The sequence below is a fragment of the Amblyomma americanum genome, chromosome 3 (genome assembly GCF_052857255.1).
Source record: "Amblyomma americanum isolate KBUSLIRL-KWMA chromosome 3, ASM5285725v1, whole genome shotgun sequence".
In the NCBI taxonomy this organism is placed as follows: Eukaryota; Metazoa; Arthropoda; class Arachnida; order Ixodida; family Ixodidae; genus Amblyomma; species Amblyomma americanum.
The window spans coordinates 184,914,509-184,932,831 of NC_135499.1; the positions used below are offsets into that span (position 1 = coordinate 184,914,509).

General features: G+C 46.8%; 1 protein-coding gene across 22 annotated transcripts in view; it reads left to right on the plus strand.

The window, feature by feature from the left end:
- LOC144125621 (alpha-1-macroglobulin-like) overlaps positions 1-18,323 on the plus strand; it is a 166,410-nt gene that overhangs the window by 57,806 nt on the left and 90,281 nt on the right. For 17 of the 22 annotated variants that reach the window (XM_077659184.1, XM_077659166.1, XM_077659165.1 and 14 more), the window contains exon 2: positions 10,650-10,713. The exons of the other annotated variants lie outside the window; for them this stretch is intronic. The gene's annotated coding sequence lies outside the window, so the exon portion shown is untranslated. The remainder of the gene's footprint in view (positions 1-10,649; positions 10,714-18,323) is intronic. 22 annotated transcript variants of the gene reach the window in all.

An 18,323-nucleotide genomic window follows, 5' to 3' on the forward strand; every position in this document is an offset into this window, starting at 1 on the left:
GCGGGGCCTCCCTCAGAACGCGTGACTTTTACTAACTCCTGCCTTCGCGCATCAGCCTATGAGTGCGCTGAGAGCTTGCTGTTGCGACCTCCTCTCCTCTGGGCCCGGCTACCAACTCTCGATTGTGACACTGCGTGCAGTGGGCATCGGAAAAGGGAGTACAAAGAGGAGAAAGCCTGGTGGGCTGCTCGCCGGGGGTACGCAATTTCCTTTGCACGCTCCGCTAGCTGGACGGCCGCCCTCTTCATGAATCAGCTGCTGCTGCTGCTGCGAGGGGGAAGCGCCGAACGTGATCTCGCGGCAATGCGCCGCACATACTCGAAGAGTCCTTAGCGCCTGTGCGGTCTTCTTCCTCTCTCGAGGGTGCAGACGCGGGGTAGACAATAGCCCTGTTACAAGGACTTCGTCACATTTGTCCTCGGGCGGCGGATGCCGTCGTTATCACAGCCTTCCTTCGAACTTTGATGCGCACTCGGTCTATCACCTTTTGCTCCGAAGCAGTTGCATTCGCTGTTGAAATCTTATTGCCTCTAACGCTAGCTGTACAGTAAATGGTCGAGGATCAGGCAGAAAGGGGTACCAAAGCTCGTTCGCTGCTTTGAGGTGAAATGCGGCGTCATGGGTTTGGAGTCGCCAGTGTGAATTTATTGTGTATGTAAGGAGTCGCCAGTGTGAATCATGTGTATGGAGTCGCCAGTGTGAATTATTTGTGTATGTATGGAGTCGCCAGTGTGAATCATGTGCATGGAGTCGCCAGTGTGAATTATGTGTGTCGCCAGTGTGAATTATGTGTGTATGTATCATGACGGAGTTATTGAGGACGCGCCAAGAAGCGCTGCAAGGTGTTTCCTGCCTCCAAACTTTAAGAGAACAGGTTCGGCAAAATCGTCCCGTTTTTATAAACCTACTCAGGAATTTTTTCGCCTTTGAAAAACAGACCCTACCCTACGAGTTCGTCCTTTGTAAACCCGGCTTGTTGTCGCTTGATGTGCAGGCTTGATAGGAACAGCATTTTATGCGCTATCACGTTTTCTATACATACTGAAAGAACTCGCGTCTATTTCATGTTTAAATTGTTTCTCAATCCATGCGAACAGCTCTGTGATTCACTTCTAAACGATGAAGGTAAATATTTTAGCCGGTTCGGAAATGGTTACGCATGACGACATATTGTGGACTCAAGTGGCTACACAGAAAAGCTTGTTCGCATTCAGTTTGTACCTATGTTCCATTTCACTGTCGACCGGTATATCAAGTGCTGGCAAGTGTATTATTTATGGGAGAAGAAACTATCGGAGGGCAAGCTATTTAAATGATCGCGAAGAAGGTCCTACAGGCCAAGAACTGCCGCTCTGAGCATCCCACGCATTTCCCGAACGTCTTGTATTGAGCACCTCGCAAACCGTCGTTGCCAAGACGTTCCCGTTGGACAGCTGCTTTCGAATAGGCCCCCGTTGCACGTCGCCATTTTTTTTCTTTTATTTCTCTCGTGCGCACCCTTGTTTTTCTGGGCGCACATAAGGCTTCAAACCTTGCTAGGGGAAAAAAACTCAGTCTTGAAGTGCATAGCATTTCGAGCACGCCGGCCGTAAAGGTTCACAGATTTGAATATCTTATTTTATCGCTCGTGTGATACTCTATAACACACGTAGCAGCAGGAGTGTGGTCTGCATAATGCATTCGCTCATAGCCTACAGTGCAGCAGCTACTTTATGAGAGCCAATGCCATACCTACGAGCGTTCTGACTGCATCCCAGACGTATAGCGCTGCCGCATTTTCAAGCACCAGTTGCCGGGCATGTGTGGAAAATTTCTTTCTTTATATACCGGAAAATAATAGCGCTACTTAAGCAATGTCTCCTGAAGAACATGCCTGAAGCGTCAGGGATTTTTCTGCCCGCCGCGCGCGTCCGCTGTACGGCGGCGCTGTCAGATGACCATCTAGCATCAGATGATCCTCTAGCATACTCTAGTACAAGCATCTTGGGAGTTGGATAAATAACGGTGCTGAGTATCTGACAGAGCATGAAAAATATGCAATGAATAAAGCTAGTAGGAATGCAGCTGTCATGAAAAATAGGGCACTGTGGAATTACAATTGGTATGAAGTGGTAAGAGGGATCTGGAAAGGGGTGATGGTCCCTAGCCTGACTTTCGGCAATGCGGTCCTGTGCATGAGACCAGTTGTTCAAGCAAGGTTAGAAATTAAACAACGCGGCGTAGGGAGGCTAGCTTTGGGAGCGCATGGCAATTCACCAAATCAGGGGGTACAGGGTGATATGGGATGGGCGTCTTTCGAGAGCAGAGAAGCTAGCAGTAAGATAGCATTTGCGGAGCGGTTGAGAAAAATGGGGATAGCAGTGGGCTAGGAAAGTTTTCAGATACCTGTACATAAGGAATGTTGACACGAAATGGAGAAAGTGAACTGGAAAATTGACAAGTAAATATCTGGACAGCAGTATGGGGGCAAATCAGCAATTATCGGTCAAGATAAAGGTTAAAGAAACAGAGAGAGCTTTGTGGAAAACAGGAATGCTGACGAAATCGGCACTGGGAACATACAGGATCTTTAAGCACCAAATTTCCAAAGAAAATATCTATGATAATTGTAGGGGAAGCTCTTTGTTGTTTGAGGCCAGGAGGGGAATTCTGCGGACTAAGACATATAGAGTCAGGTACCACGAGATAGACACGTTGTACATTGCGTGCGGAGAGGAGGAGGAAACGGCTGAACAGTTGATACTTTTCTCTAAAGGGCTTCACCCTATAGTGGAAAGCAGCGGGGCTGACTTACCCAAGGAATTGGGGTTTAAGGACTGTGAAGGGAAAGTAGATTTTAAGCGGGTAGATGTACCCAAGCGAAGGTTATCTGATTGGTGGCTAAAATCAAGACAAGAGTAAAATCTCACAAGTCATGGCTAGGTGGCTTGAACCACCGCCTGATTTAAAGGGTTCAGCCGTATCCATCCATCCATCCCAGCAGACGACGCGCAGGCGGCACAAAATTTTCTTGCGACTTCCGGTGCAGCAAAAAGTATGCCTTGTGGTGTGTGGTGTGTTTAGTGTTACCGTTTGACAAATAACGCGTTGATGATTGCAGCTGCTGTAGCGAGTAGCGAGCGAAACTGCATTGCTGTAGCGTTCCGTTTTGCATGTCCAGTTAGCGAAACAAGAAGCCCAGCGTTTCGTTCCATGAAATTCCTGCCGACTTAGGACCCCGGGAAAGAGGGCTCACGGTAATTCGAAGAAAAAACTGGCAGCCAAACAAAACCTCAAATTATTCTGTAGTTTGTAGCTTGCATTTCCAGCCAAGTTACTTTCGGGAAGGCACCCAGTTGCCAATGTTGAAAAAGGGCATCGGGCCAAGAATTTTAAATCAGTACCCGTCGTCCCTAAGGCTGGCACCAGCAAAATGCCGCGACGACAGCAGTAAAAGAAGTGAAAACGCGTAGACTGGACTGTGGGCACCGTACATACGTGTATGTCGTCGGAGCCTTTCCTGCTGACACCGGAAATGGGAGCCATCAGCCTTATTGGGGGCCACATAGATCGTGTGGTTACCGAGAAGGTCGAATGTGACAGCGGTGTGTCTGGTGCAAAAGCACAAAGGAAAGGCTGCTGTCGACTGTTTGACTGTCCACTAGGACAGGGATGGACGTTTTTACCCGACGTCAGCGCTCCTAAGAGTGTTCCATGGCCTCAAGGAGTTCGTAGATATCGTGCTCAAGGACCGAACGCATCTTCAAAGGCCACTGGATACATGCTTGCTCTACAAATAGTGTGAATAAAATCGCGGGTTTGCCTGTTCTGACCTGTGAGAACAAGGATAGCAGCCACAGGCAAGCACTACTGCATATTGTATGCAAGGAGTTCATCAAACCATTGCTAACAAACCATGTACTTTACATAACAAACAAGAACGCAGTTGCGAAGATGTACAACAAGAATCCTCTTTCCCGAAAATTCGTGAAACTGCAGTAAGAAACGATTTACGCTGCCTTCATCGCACCGACGCATGCCATTTTTCCTTGTGAGTGCGCACGTGTCTGTGCCTTCAAGCGCAGTTTTTTTTTATATTCACAAGTCGCTCGCCATGTCTGATACTCCCCTTTTTCCAGTTGCCATTTCATCAACGCAAGCGCTTGTGCTTTGGAGAAATCCGGTCAGTACCTGCTGTGTTACTCCCAACATCACTGTGCGCGTGTGCATCCCACAGCAACCTAGTGAGATGTGTTTTTCTGCGGAAAGAATAGAGAAGAGGGGCATGGCTTTATTTGAAATCTGTCAACGTTATTCAGGGAGGTACCGTTCGGCGAAAGCTCGTCGGAAAAATGACCAGAAACAGCGCAGGCTGCCCTCCAAGATCTACTTCACCCGATCTAAACATCTCTCGCAATGCTCCTCGGCAAGATTGTAATTGAAGCGCGCTTCGCGAACTTCTAAGAACATTACATATGCAGGATGTGCCCCCTGCCGGCCTACGACTCCCCAGGCAGGCTACCGCGACGCATCCGGCTTCCATCCAATCGTCGCCATAGTGTACTTCTTTCCCACGGATAACCTAGCTACAGATGAGAGCTCAGATAATTCTGGGCTTCCTCCTTTCCTTATTCTATCTCATGGATTATTTTCCCTTTTTGCCTGTCCGAAGTAGTTGATTTCTTGCCATTGGCAACAGTACCATGCATCATGCAGTGCAAATACTTATTTTGCGGCATTTCTATCCAGTTCTAGCACTTGCTGCAATATGGATGCTTCTAACATGTTCATTTTTCTGTAAACCGTCCAAAAGTTACTGGTTATGCTGGAGAAAAAAGATCCCAACAGCATGATAGAACGGCGTGCACAGCACGCTTTTAGATTTCGAAACCGAAACTCATGATCCCCTTTGAATACTATGTGGAAGTCAGCTTTGACGTTTTAAGCATTTGCTGCACTCTGAGACATCCAAAAACATGTTTTTTTTTGTCATTAACGAACTAAAAGTTGATGCTCAAAGCCCGAAAAAAGGATGAAACAGCATGATCGGGCGCCGCGCATCACAGTCTCCCAGGCATTAATAATTGTTTTTTTTTTTTGGGGGGGGGGGGGAAGGAAATGCCGCAGTATCTGTCTCATATATCGTTGGACACCTGAACCACGCCGTAAGGGAAGGAATAAAGGAGGGAGCGAAAGTAGAAAGGAAGAAGGAGGTGCCATAGTGGAGGGCAGCGGAATAATTTCGACCACCTGGCGATCTTTAACGCGCACTGACATCGCACAGCTCACGGGCGCCTTAGCGTTTTTCCTCCCTGCCATTGAAACAGAAATTGAGGGTCATCTTTTAGCGCCGGCTAGTGGCCAGTCTGCGCAATGTCGAGGCGATCTCGGGGCCCATTGAAATCGAGGAAACGCTTCAGTCATAATCTTCAGGGGGCATTGACTTAAGTTTCAAATATATTGGTCCGGTTATCAGAACCGGTACCAGTTTCTCTCTCCACACATTCACGTTTATTAATGCTACGAGCACGTCAATTGTATGGCTCGCTCCTTACATGTTTATCTGCCGCAAAAAAGAGAACAACCTTAACTGCCGGCGGGTACTTTTTCAGCGGATTTATTTCTCACCGTGATAACCTTAGTCGAGCACTCTAGTAACCTAGTGCTGCGCATCGAGTGCTCTACACTGAGCATCAAAATTAGAGACAAATTTCGTAGGAGTCAGTTCCGACACACGAGCAGTGAAATTGCTTTTCCTAGAAAGAAACTTGAGGCAGTCCGAGCGGGTGCTGTTCTTACCGGAGGTTCGTTTCGTTCGCTGAGGCACGCTTCTGATTTAACAGGAAAACGCAAAAAATACAAAAAACCGCAAAACAAGGATGCGTCACAACTTCGAGGACTCTTCGTGAGAAATACGGGCGGGGAAAACCCAACGTGTCCCCGTTTGCACGGCGTCTACATAACGCTTTCGCAACTGGAATTCCCCGGAAGTTGAGAACGCATCTGCGCGCGTGCTCTATCCTCTCGTATAAAGGGAAAGAACCCGGAAACACGATAACGGCCGCTGTTCCATGGCATAAAATAATTTTTCAATCTTTTACTTTCTTCTGCTGCTCCCTGGTTGCCGAGGCAACGTTCGAATGTCTTGAAAAACGACGAACACCTCTCCTTACAACGGTCCCTTTCGTGTGATTCCTTTCTCTTGCCTCCTTTCCCCCTGCTTCTACCTGCGTATGTGCTTCGGCGCAACGCACGCGCGCTCTTCCGCTAAAGTGTCGAGCAGTCGGATGTATATATCGTTGTGTGTCGCTGCCGATGTCTCTTACTTCTCTTCGCGTGAAATATTGTTTTCCCTTGCTGAGTCAACATTGGCTTGTGCCGTTCACTGATCCATCCTTTCTTTGGAAACGTATCTTCGGTCGTAATTCGTCATATATCGCATAGCTTGCTTCTTATGAGGCGTACGCATTTCAGAAGTTTTGCCTTGTAGACTACTACTTCTGAAGCGATGGAAACGAGATGCCGCATATTCAAATGAAAGTTTACAAGCGCTCCATCTCGGGAGTGCAGCACTTTTTAAGTACTTCGCGTGCTTTCTTACCGCGTTTTGCGCAGAAAATGATCAAAATGCAGGAAGCGAAGTTTAATTTATTCATCATTGGCTTTAGAAAATAATGCACTTTACAACTTATCGCTTGAGAAAATTAAAAAAGTATATATATTTTTGTGAAAACTGCTTTGAAAGTTTGCTGGTGACGATGATTTTGAATTAACTACGTGCAAACACATTCACAGAATAAGAGCGTGGCTGCGGTGCTGTTTCTCCGTCGGCGTCCTTTTGAGGCGCATTTAGGCGTCCATATGCACCAAGTTGCTCAGGTGAAATTTTTTCTTCGAGGCTTTCGCCTACAAATGATAACTGAGAACAGTTGGCACCAATGGCGTTAATTTTCTATCCTTAACTCTCTTTGGTTTAGGCCTACCGATTATTGAGTTGTGCAGCTATTTAGAACAAATATAACCACTGCACTGGGCTTCTTCCCCAGAAGACCTCGACATTAACGGAGTCAAAACAAAACAAAATACACGACATGTCGAATGAAAGCCTTCGGTTCCGCCTTTTACTACCCTTTTTTTTTCGACCAGAAATAGACGGCCGATGAAGGTCACATAAAGAAAATTTCTTCGAGACGATGCACTTGTTCCGCTTATAAGTGAGCAAATATTATTCCCGGAGAAGAGGACGACAAGAATGGCAGTTCCTTCTGCCGTCTTGTTCTGACAGAGAGGCGCACAAACACTTCCCCACGCTTACTTTGCCTCGGTACAGTCCGCAATTTCCTTCTTGTACGTTTCCTCGAGAGTCGATTCTGGCGCGGGTAGACTTGAAACTCCCATCTCCCATCGCAAAAATGAGGTGGGTAACAACAAAATGGATGCCATGCGTTCGAAAATTTTCATGGTTTAGGCTACACTGGGGAACGGAAAGTTTTTGGGAGGCAAAGGAAGCGTAACTTTGTCAGCACACACAAGGAACGACTTCTGACCGCTGGCCTCAGGAACATCAAAAGAGAGAGTGCGATTGATTGATTGATTGATTGATTGATTGATTGATTGATTGATTGCTTTACTAATGTTGTCATTCTCTTATTTAGTGCGAAAGCACTTGTACGCTCCCCAACGCCGACCATGACTGTTATCAACCAATTCTTCGGTTCTGAGCCATTGCCTAGCAACAGAGACGCCACGTTAAAGGGGCCATGACATGGTCGTTCTTCATATTGCAGTTTTGTGCTTCAGTAACTAATACAGGAGCTTATGATTCAGTTTCCGAAATTTGGCTGCTCTGGACGCGCTCTATATTGAAAAAAAAATGCGATCGAAATTGAGAACGGGGAAGCTCCTCCCACCGGCAGGGGCCGCCGTATTGAATGCTATCGTGACGTCACCATGGCATACACGGAGCAACGTCGTCTGCTCTCGTTGCTGCAATATCCGCAGCGAGGTTTCTTGTCCCCTGTACTTCCGCAGGCGATCGAAGTAGCAGTCGTCCCCCATATATGAGTGACTGGTGCCGCAAAAGCGTTAATAATAGTAACGCAATTATTCTTTGGTATAGGTATAGGGTCCGGTTACACTAGGCCGATGGGACGGCGATTGGCGGTAGGTTGGCTGGTCGGTATGCAAATGCCATCGCTGACGCACTGGTCTGTCACGCTAGACCGACGACGACGCCAGCACGACCAACGACCCCGTATCGCAGTAGTGAACTTAGTTGGAACTGGCAGAGTGTGGTGGCGGACTACTTGGTATGACATTCTATAAACTTGAGAATTTTAAAACTTATTGTACCTGATGCTAGCAACGGCGACATACGCGATGTGCGTGCACCAGCGAAGATGTGCTTTCATTCGGTGCCTGCGCATAGAACCTATCGGCGAGGCAATTGAGCGACACGGGCAGAAAACGCCGCACGACGGTGCCGCTCGTCGCTCGCAGCAGTCGCCTGGGCTTGTGCGGCCGAGCGAAACCTTCACGCCCGGTGAATAAACGGCCCGAAAAACTGCGCTTCTGTACCTTATCCTTATCGAAAAAAGCGAAACAAGCGGCTGCATTTCATATCTTCACACATTCTTACTAATCAGCGGGAACTCCTGCCAGATGCTTGAATTTTGGCCGACGGTGGACCGCCGGTCCCTTTCGTGACGAGGCCTAGCGAGTACGCAGAATTCGTGTGTGCGATTCCGGCGATTGCGGAGAGCGAGTTCGCAAGTTTTAGCGCATGAAAATCGCTGTCGAGCGTAGTTTTGGGTACAGTGCCCTCAAAACGACGACTGCCTACATCGAAGGGCGCGAGTACAATAAGGGGGAAGTGCCGATATGTGACCCGTTCTGCACAGCAAGTGCTGAAGGCAGCCGGCAGCAGCCGTTGGCGTCGACTGTGGACAAGAAATCTGGTTGTTTTCATTAATTCAAGTAATTTCCGAACGTACTTTTAGCTAAAGCGCTTTATTATCAAATACTGATGACATAAGAAGAAGCAGATACAATTAGCGGGAAGCGCCGGTCCTACGCGAAGCGTTTCCCAAGCAGGCGAAATAGCATCAGCGGCGATTATTTCAATGTTATCATAGTGTGTAAATGAGTAAAACTACAATTTGTGAGCAATAATACGTAATATTTAAGATAAGGAGAGCCCACCTTGCGTATTATGCCAAGCAAACGAGCAGTACTGCTTGCGCACAGCTATGTAAACAACCCCAGCGCGGGACTGCAGTTGTTGTGATGGTCGCATTCCTAGGCCACAATGTGCACGCACAGTAAAAGCTAACAGTTGTACTATCATTTTCAAGCACTCATTTAGACGGCGGCGACTATTCATTGGTGCGGGCAGTGAAAGCATTCGAGTCGCGTAGGGTTTTGCAAGCGGCTTGGTTCCTGCAAAAGGGTTCTACGAGCCGAAGGGAATGTATGTTCGACTTACGAATGCACACATGCAGCGGGAAAACCGTCTCATTCGGCCCTTTTCTCTGCTCCTTTCGTGCCTCAAGGTTACTCTAGTGCCACCTTGTGATAATTTCAGTTTAATTATCGAGCTGATGAATAGCGGACAAGAAATGGGTAGCCAGCTACCAAACGCCGCGGCTTTCAAGGCGCACATCGGCGAAGGCATGCACGACACGTGCCGCTTTTCACATACGCGAGCACTTGACTGCTCAAAAGAAACCACACTAATAACATAAAATTAACATGTATATGAGCGTAAATAATAAAGCAGGGGTCCATCGATTTCTGTTTCCCCAACAATCAGAAAAGGGGTGCCACGAGCAATTCCGCTTTCTTAAGGATCACTCAGGTCGCGTACTAAGCTGACGGTTCAAGACTGAAAACGGCGCGAAAAACGGGACAAGATAGAGAGAAGCAACACACACAGCACCGAACTTACAACTGAGTGTATTTCATGCGAATGAAATACACCGAGTCGCATATAGCAACAGCTGTCTGCAGAGCAAGGTTAGCACTGGAGTTGTCTTCTTCATGTTCGTCCTTTTTTGCAAGCGCTAAAAAAAAAAGAAAAAAATCGCCACTCGCGCGGCGGCGCGAATAGGTCAGCATCGCTGGCCAGTGCACGAGAACGCTATGCTATCCCCGCAGCCTATCACGCCTCGTGTTAAACTGCAACACACCCTCGCGCTGGGCGTTGCACATCGTCGTCTTCATCAACTTCCATCTGCGGTACGAAGCGATTAGGCCAGTTTAACCTCGATCAGAATTTAACCTGAGTGTAATACCGTCGCCAGATGTGCCGACGACCCAGCAAAGTAAAACCACGAGCCAACCAGTCTAATGACATGTTTTCGCATGTCTACTGGGTTTAACTGCGTTAAAACCCTGCCGTTTTATTAAAACGTCACTAGGCAGGCCCACTGATAGGTACAAATATAAGCGCTTCTTGAAGTTTTCTGCTGATGATATGAAAGAAAGTAATGAAATGAAATGAATACCGCCGGGTTTTACTTGAGTTCAACGAAGAACCATATGAGTCGCTTGAGTTGTGGCTACTCAAAAGCATCCACCTTCTTAAAGAAAGAACCAGCAGAACTCGGTTGTTGTAAGCGCAAAATAAATCGCAATATCATCGGAACACACCGTTTTTTGGTTCCTTGCAGGTGCTGTACAGTCTACGGAAAGGTGTCTAAGGCTGGCTTAGACGCAAGAAAACTAGCACAGACGGTAAGCCGTTCCCCTTTTCTACGCGCTAGTGAATTAACTAACCAAGGTGTCTCTGAGTTGACCTATCGGGAGGTTTGCAATTTAAACACACCTTGGGGTGATCAAAAGCGGGTGGTACCTTCGACCTTAGTTTTGTATACAGTGACCACACGCTGCTTACATTGCGACCTGCCGATAGAGGGTGGTGAACGTCCAAAATTTTGATGAACTCTCCAAATAGACGAATGCACAGAGTCTCATGTATTCTTCGGCAGTTTCGTCGGTCATGCCGCCACAAATATGGTTTGTTGCTTCGTTTTCCAGTCTTTCTTCGGTGATCAGTTCAATTTTATCATTGCTAGCGTTAGTCCCAGCCATCTTTTGCTCAATATTTGTAATTAGTGATTTCTGGGTTCCTTGATTAAGCTGAATGCTTTTTCTGCACATAATCGGAACAGGCACACTTGCAGCCCCTCATATACGAATGCACATAAAGACTGCAGTAGGACGGGAACTTGGACGAGTTTGTATAACTGCATATTGGGTGGAACATCGCAAGCAGACGAAAGACAGGAAGAACAAGGACAGCGCTCGGCTGTGCTGTTTGCTTGTTCTTTCTGTCTTCTGTGCATCCGAATATGCAGTTATAAAGACAACTTATAGATCTTTGGCTTTACACTCTAAACACGAGTACACCTGTATGGGAATAAAAAGGGCAGTAGGCTGTCCTGTAGCGCACACCCTTTTATAAGAGAGGACAGTTTTACTCCCTTTTTGCTCATTTTGTTTAGAGTGTAGAAACAACTCCGCCGTTAGCCACTTCCGTTCTAGGTTCAGCGGGTTGAAAGAATCGTCATTCCAACTATCAAGCAACGCCACTATAATTTCGGTACTGTCGTTTAGTTAGCACAGGGCTCACGCCATGCGAAGTTCTTACGGCTTAGCCCGCGTCTCGTTGTAGCACACTGCTTAAAGTGCGTTAGACAAATGGCAACGCAGATCGATATATCGGTGGGTGTGAAACTAGACCAAATGCAGAAGGTTTTACCTCAACTCGACACTGTAACTTCTCATGAAATTATAATCATACTACGGCAAAGTCGACGTGCCGGATGATGTCGAGATTACATATCTCCTCAGCAGTCCTCGTACTCCTCGTTAATGGGTTCGTTACTTTGGGCTTATAAATTGGGCTTATAAATTGCGGTGCTCGCAGATGCCACTAGCGGCATTTTCCAGATAAGCTTCCAAAGAGATTTCGCCAGTGCATTCCAGACTTTTACGGGCCGGTCTAGTTCGAGTGGATTTCGTCAAGGCAGCTAGAATGTAAGAGCCGAACGTGCCGACTGTTTCGAGCCAGAGTATTCGCTACAACTGGAAGTACTTTTTAGCTAGAACAAGTAAAAAAAAGAAGAAAAAAAACGGCAGCAGGTGATGCAAGGGTGGAGGATTCGACTTTCTTTCTGCATCAAATATTTTTCGGCCCGATTTTCGCTCGAAAACAAAAGAACGAGAACGCATCCGCGCGTTGGGAAATTCTGACAATAAATCAGTGACAGCGCCGCAGCTGGTGCTGGGAAAAAATTGCACTTCACAATTAGCTCTTTCCCCGCGCCTCAAGACTTTGCTCTCAATTAGGACAACTCCCATTTATCTAATTATCTTACTTTTTTTTCGGTTGCCTTCCAGTTTCATTAAAAATTTAATTGCTCTTCCTGGCGCCCACCCTTGGGAGCCCCGAGGATGTTCCTTATTTTCGAAGATTAACGTTTGCAAAGTGGAGCGAAAGCGGATTACCGTCTCCGCTTCTCCGGCATTGCGACTAGAATTCGTTGTTTTCCCCTTTTTTCTCTAGAGTCACCCACCTCCTCATTACCTTTCTCACCGGCTTCTTTCCCTCGTGATCAATGTTTTCGTTTGTTCCCTCATATATCACCCCCCCCCCCCCCTCCCCGCACCACTACGTACACGCACGAACAGAAACTCGAGAAACACGTGCAGCGCTTTATTTTAAGCTCTACTTTGTTTCCCAGCGTGCGAGTTTCTCACTGTGAATAGTGACTCCACCTTCTTCCTCCGAAGGCGGGGAACCTCGAAGCTAATTAGGCTAGCTCGCTGGGCTGGATTGCAGCTATGAATAAAACAGCGAGGGACGCACGAATGATTTATCCCCTCTGCGCCAGTCGTTTAATATTTATGTATATACGAGCGCGCGCAGCGGAGCTCCGGCCTGTCTTCCGAAATTATGGCAGGCGCGGCACGACAATCCAATGCCGGCACACACATACGAGCAACTTACTTTCTGCAGTGCTGGAGCCGCGCTGTACGGGCTGGATGCGAAGTAGGCGGACGCGCAATGTTGCGCACTCGACCTGTACGCTGTGACCCTGATGCGAATAGGGCAAGTTGTCGGGCTAGTTGGTGCTGATCCATTGTTGTTGACAGCGCTTGAAAACACTGACAGAAGAGGCGCTGTGACGTCCTATTTCATGTTTTTTTTTTTGTCTTCTGTCGTTGTTTTTAAGCGATATCAACAACAACGAACCTGGATGCGCCGCACCCTGACTTCAGAACCGGTCGCGCTTCGGCCCGAGCACTGCGGGAACGCGTACGATGCAGTTCCAAGCTAACAAGAAGGCAGTTTGCAACCCCCTCTTGAAAAGCTTGCATGCTTTAACAGAAATGTACAGTCGGCCGCAAAACTTCTCGGAATGCGGGTGTGCGGAAAAAATATTTGTTTTAGCACCACCATGCAAGCCAATCGCCCGCAACGTCTGCAGGTATAGCACGACGTGCAGGCTTCACCTGCTGGCAGCACCAGGCGAACGGGTCGTGATCAGCGATGAATAAATTCGTTCCCGAGCGCACGCATCCCGTAAAGTTTGGCTGCTGACCGTACACGAACTTGTGTTCTGGCAATGCTGTGTTAGCTAAGCAGACCATCGCGAAACTTTGCATCATAGTTTTCTGTTCTGCCGCCGTCAGTTCGACGCAGAGTAACCGCTATGCAATGCGTCATATTGAACTAACCAGGGATTCCAGTGGCCCTGCCTCAACGGGCGGCATTGTTGGTTGTCACGAACCTTAATTGTTTTGTTTATCACAGCTGCAGTTTTCCTTTTTAACCATATAGAGCCACTCAAGCTAGTGAGCGTATTGCACACATAGTCACATCTTTGGTGAGGCAGCTCGCAGACACGATGCGTAGCTGTATTCGTTAGTACGTATGGCTTGTGGTGTGTTTGTGTGTGTGTGTGTGGGGGGGGGGGGGGGTAACGTCCCAAAGCGACTGCAGGCTATGAGGGACTCCGTAGTGAAGGGCTCCGGAAATTTCGACCACCTAGGGTTCTTTAAAGTGCACTGTCATCGCACAGTATACGGGATTCTGGAATTTCGCCTCCATCGAAACTGAACCGCCGCGGCCGGAATCGAACCCGCGTTTTTCGGGTCAGCGGCCGGTTGCCATAACCACTGAGCAGCCGCGGGTGGTACGTACATTCGTGCTCGAAGCATTTGCTTTAACAATGCAGGGAAATTGGGGCGCATGGACACAATACCGCGCTGCTTCCGATATTCGCTTACAAAACATGCCTACTTGTTGCTATTGCCCTGAATACGGATGAAGTAATTTAATTCACGAGGCTTTTAGTACTTCCTAATGGACGTGCAAATTGTGCTAACTATTATTTAACTTTCGTTATAGCCCACCAATAGTTTGTACGGACTTCGATTCATTCCATCTGCTTAGTTTAGGCCTTGTTAAGTCTCACTGCTCGTTGCAAATCAAGAGTGATTGTGCCTATAAGCACTACGTGTTGTTATTCTTGCTCTGCTTCATCACCACTGAATGGCTTTTCGCAAAAAAAAAAACTGACCCACTGCCTTATCTTATTCTTGTATTTCTTTTCCTGTTGGATAAAATGCATGCAGATGAGTTATTTCTCATCTTAGAATTCATTAACACTGCCCCTCGTTACTCACAAAAAGCTCCTTGCCGCCGAAAATTATCTTCCGCGAAAAAAAGCACGAACCGACAACATTATTTAGAGTCAAAATAGACAACCTTAGTTTCAATGACTGTTGGCTTCCCTCATGTATGTCATAATGAGCCCCTTTTTTCCCTTCGCTTTTGTGCTGAATAAAATAACGTGTTACTTTTGGTTTCTTGTTGTTTGTAGCTGACATAATCACAGTGGCAATTAGTGAGAAAATTGCAAACTTCTGCCTGCCAGTCCTCGAACTCGCTTAACTGCTATTTCTGAAAGAACAGCGAAAAAAAAGGGAAACGTATATATATATATATATATATATATATATATATATATATATATATATATATATATATATATATATATATATATATATATATATATATATATATATATATATATATATATATATATATATATATATATATATATATATATATATATATATATACCTTTACTCAGCAAGGGATTTGGGACTCGTAGGTCCCTGGATCCCTGCATGACCTCACTGCACTGTACGTTCATGAGTTCATGCAGTTCCATGGCGATTGCTGCCCGGTCAGTGGCGATCCTCTGCCTGGCCGGGTCCGTGGAGCGCAGTAGGATCTCCCATTCCTCCCAAGTGGTCAGGAGCTCCGGGCACGCGAGGGAAGTTTCGCAGGGCATTATATCTCCTTTCATGTGCACTCCCTGCATTGTCACCCTAGCAGGCTTATGAGAATCTGTCCACGCCATTGGCTGGAGGGAGGTCCTTTGACGGGGAAAAGCTGCTTAGTTATTGGATTGAGTCCGACTATCGTTTCTTCATGGTGCACGAGTCTGTGCACGAACACGCTGGTGCACGAACACCGCTCTTACCCGATATAACTTATTAAAAAATATTATAAGCATTTTTTTTAACTTACGAGCAAAAGCCTGGGCAGGCTTCATTTTACGTTTCGCCATATCTTCAAGTGGCTGTGGAGTTTAGAGCAGACGGTAATTTCCTCCTGCGGGCTCTTAATGAGAAACTGCCTTACACATCGGCACCATGAGAAGCACTATTTAGGCTTTTTTTTTTCACCTTCCTGCGGCTTTCTGAGCCTTGCCTTGTAATAATTCATTTTCTGTCTAGTCGAGCAAAATTATTGCATTTCGAGGTGGTGTAATGTAAGCACCCGGAAAATACGGCTTTGGGAGAAAATTCGGGGGCTTCTACTATAAGTAGTTGCAAGCACTTCCATTCTGACGTTTTTTAAGTGTCGGCCAATGCATGTGGTGACGTATAATAACGACCACGCCCTACCCGCAGCATTTTTTAATGCTAAAAAAAAGAGAAACGAAAAAAAAACAACTCACAGGACGGTTACGACTATGTAACGCTAGCTTCAGCGATAGCTAATCTAGTGGTCAAGTAATGCAGCTCTGCACTGGCAGGCGGCTGTTCCAAACAGAGCCACCCCTAGGTTTATGCGACCCACGTTGACGGTCATATGAGGTGAGTGCGTTAATGACCGGTGCGTGTGTTAATGACATCCACTCGGTGGGTGGATATCATGAACGCACCCACCAGTTACCACGACGGCGACGCCGACGCGCAAGCCAGGGACGGGCGCCTAACAGCTCTCGCCGCAAAAGAACAAGTGAATGTTAAGTGTCGTGCATACAGACTCTGCTGGGACACCTTTCTTAATTATTTTTACAGTGCTATCAGGTGGCGTAGTGAGAGCAGTTAGGGGTGAAAAGGAATCAGCAACAAATGTTGATTTAACAGGAGCTGGGCTCGTGACGTGATTGTGAGGGCCGACTGAAGCCCATCTAGTTACCTTTCTGCAGTTGCTTTTCCTAGCTGGTAAGCTGGACCTTTTATAATACTCCCGCCGTTTTGTTTTCAGTAGCTGACTTAAGAGGCACCTAGATCAACAACAAACCCAGTGTCTGGCTCAGTATTAACACTAATGAAAATGTCTTTGAAAGTCCATGGTGGCAGGACACGTTACTGTGCCGGGTTATACTGACAACATCATAAGCAACACACTAAATCACTTCTGTCGAAGCATATTTATGACGCTGCAGATTCCTATGTGCTGGATTTCGACAGGGCATAATGCCCATGTTCAACCCCAGAAGCACAGACTAGGCTACAAAGTGGGGGCCTGTGCATGTCCGATGTGGGCAATGCATAGGAGCCCCTGTGGGCTCAATGTGTGTCATGCAATGGGGCCTCAAGTGGCTGCGCACAAAACTTCCGATCGGTCCCCTTTTGCGACCCTTGTAGGTGGCGCTGTCCTCATTTAGCCCGCATTGCGCAATGCGGGCAGCCAACCCAGCTCTCCTCCCATCAGTCGTACTTTGGGCAGATCTGGGCAGCCTCTGAAGAAACTAGGAGCGGAAGCCCATTAACGAGTTAGCGCTTAGGGGTAAAGTAGAATAATCTAGCATATCGTTGCAGAACAGATATTCGGCTTTAACGTAGGACCACAATATTAATGTTGAAACAGTGAACGATAATCTCACTGCTGTCCTTACGGAATGCGCAGTAAAAGTACGTGGTAGGTATGTTCGACAGGATACCGGCAAGCTATCTCAGGAGACAAAAGATCTGATTAAGAAACGCCAAAGAATGAAGGCGTCTAACCCTGCAGACAGAACAGAACTGGCAGAGCTATCAAAGTTAATAAGCGCAAGATACCCGACATAAGGACGTTTAATATGCAGAGAATCGAGCATGATCTAAAGAACAGAGGTAGCCTAAAAGCCATGAAGAAGAAACTAGGCATAGGCAAAAACCAGATGTATTCGTTAAGAGATAAAAAGGGCAAGGGCATTAGCAAATGAATAAGATAGTTAAGGTAGCCGAAGAGTTCTACGCAATTTATTCAGCAGCGAATGCAATCAGGACGTTAATGTGGGAGCCAGTAGCCCAAAGCAATGGGACATCAAGCCAGTAACGAAAGAGGAAGAAAGCCTCAGGAGCAATGCAAAGGGCGAAAGCAGGTGGTGAGGATCATGTAACAGCAGATCTGTTGAATTACGGGGGGGGGGGGGGGGGGGGGGAGATTGTACCAGAAAAACTAGCCACCCTGCATACGCAATGCCTTATAACCTGCAGCGTGCCAGAAGCTTCAAAGAACGATAAAATTCTCTTAATTCTTAAGAAAGAAAGCAGACGTCGTGCGCTTGAAAAATTACAGGCCGATCAGCTTACTATCCGTTGCCTACAAGGTAATCGTTAATAAGGTAAGCTAATCGCTAATAGAGTTAGGGCAACCTTATAGTCAGGACAACCTTGTACTTCAATCAACCCTATGATCAGGCAGGCTTTCATAAAGGGTACTCGACTATAGACCATATTCACACTATCAATCATCAACAGCAACCTGACTACACCCAGTGAAAGACAAAGGCCTCTCCCATATATCTCCAATTAACGATGACCTATGCCAGCTGCGGCCACTCTATCCCCGCAAACTTAGGTGATCAACCACGTGATGGAGAAATGCGCAGACTATAACCGACTCCTAAATACAGGGCATCCAGGCTAACTTTAGCCAAGGATTAAAAGATAAAATATTTGAGGTAGGCCAGGGAAACTAACAGGCTGGCGCATCATAGGCAATTTTTGTTGTGCAATTAATTAATTAGCAATTAAGGTAATTTTTT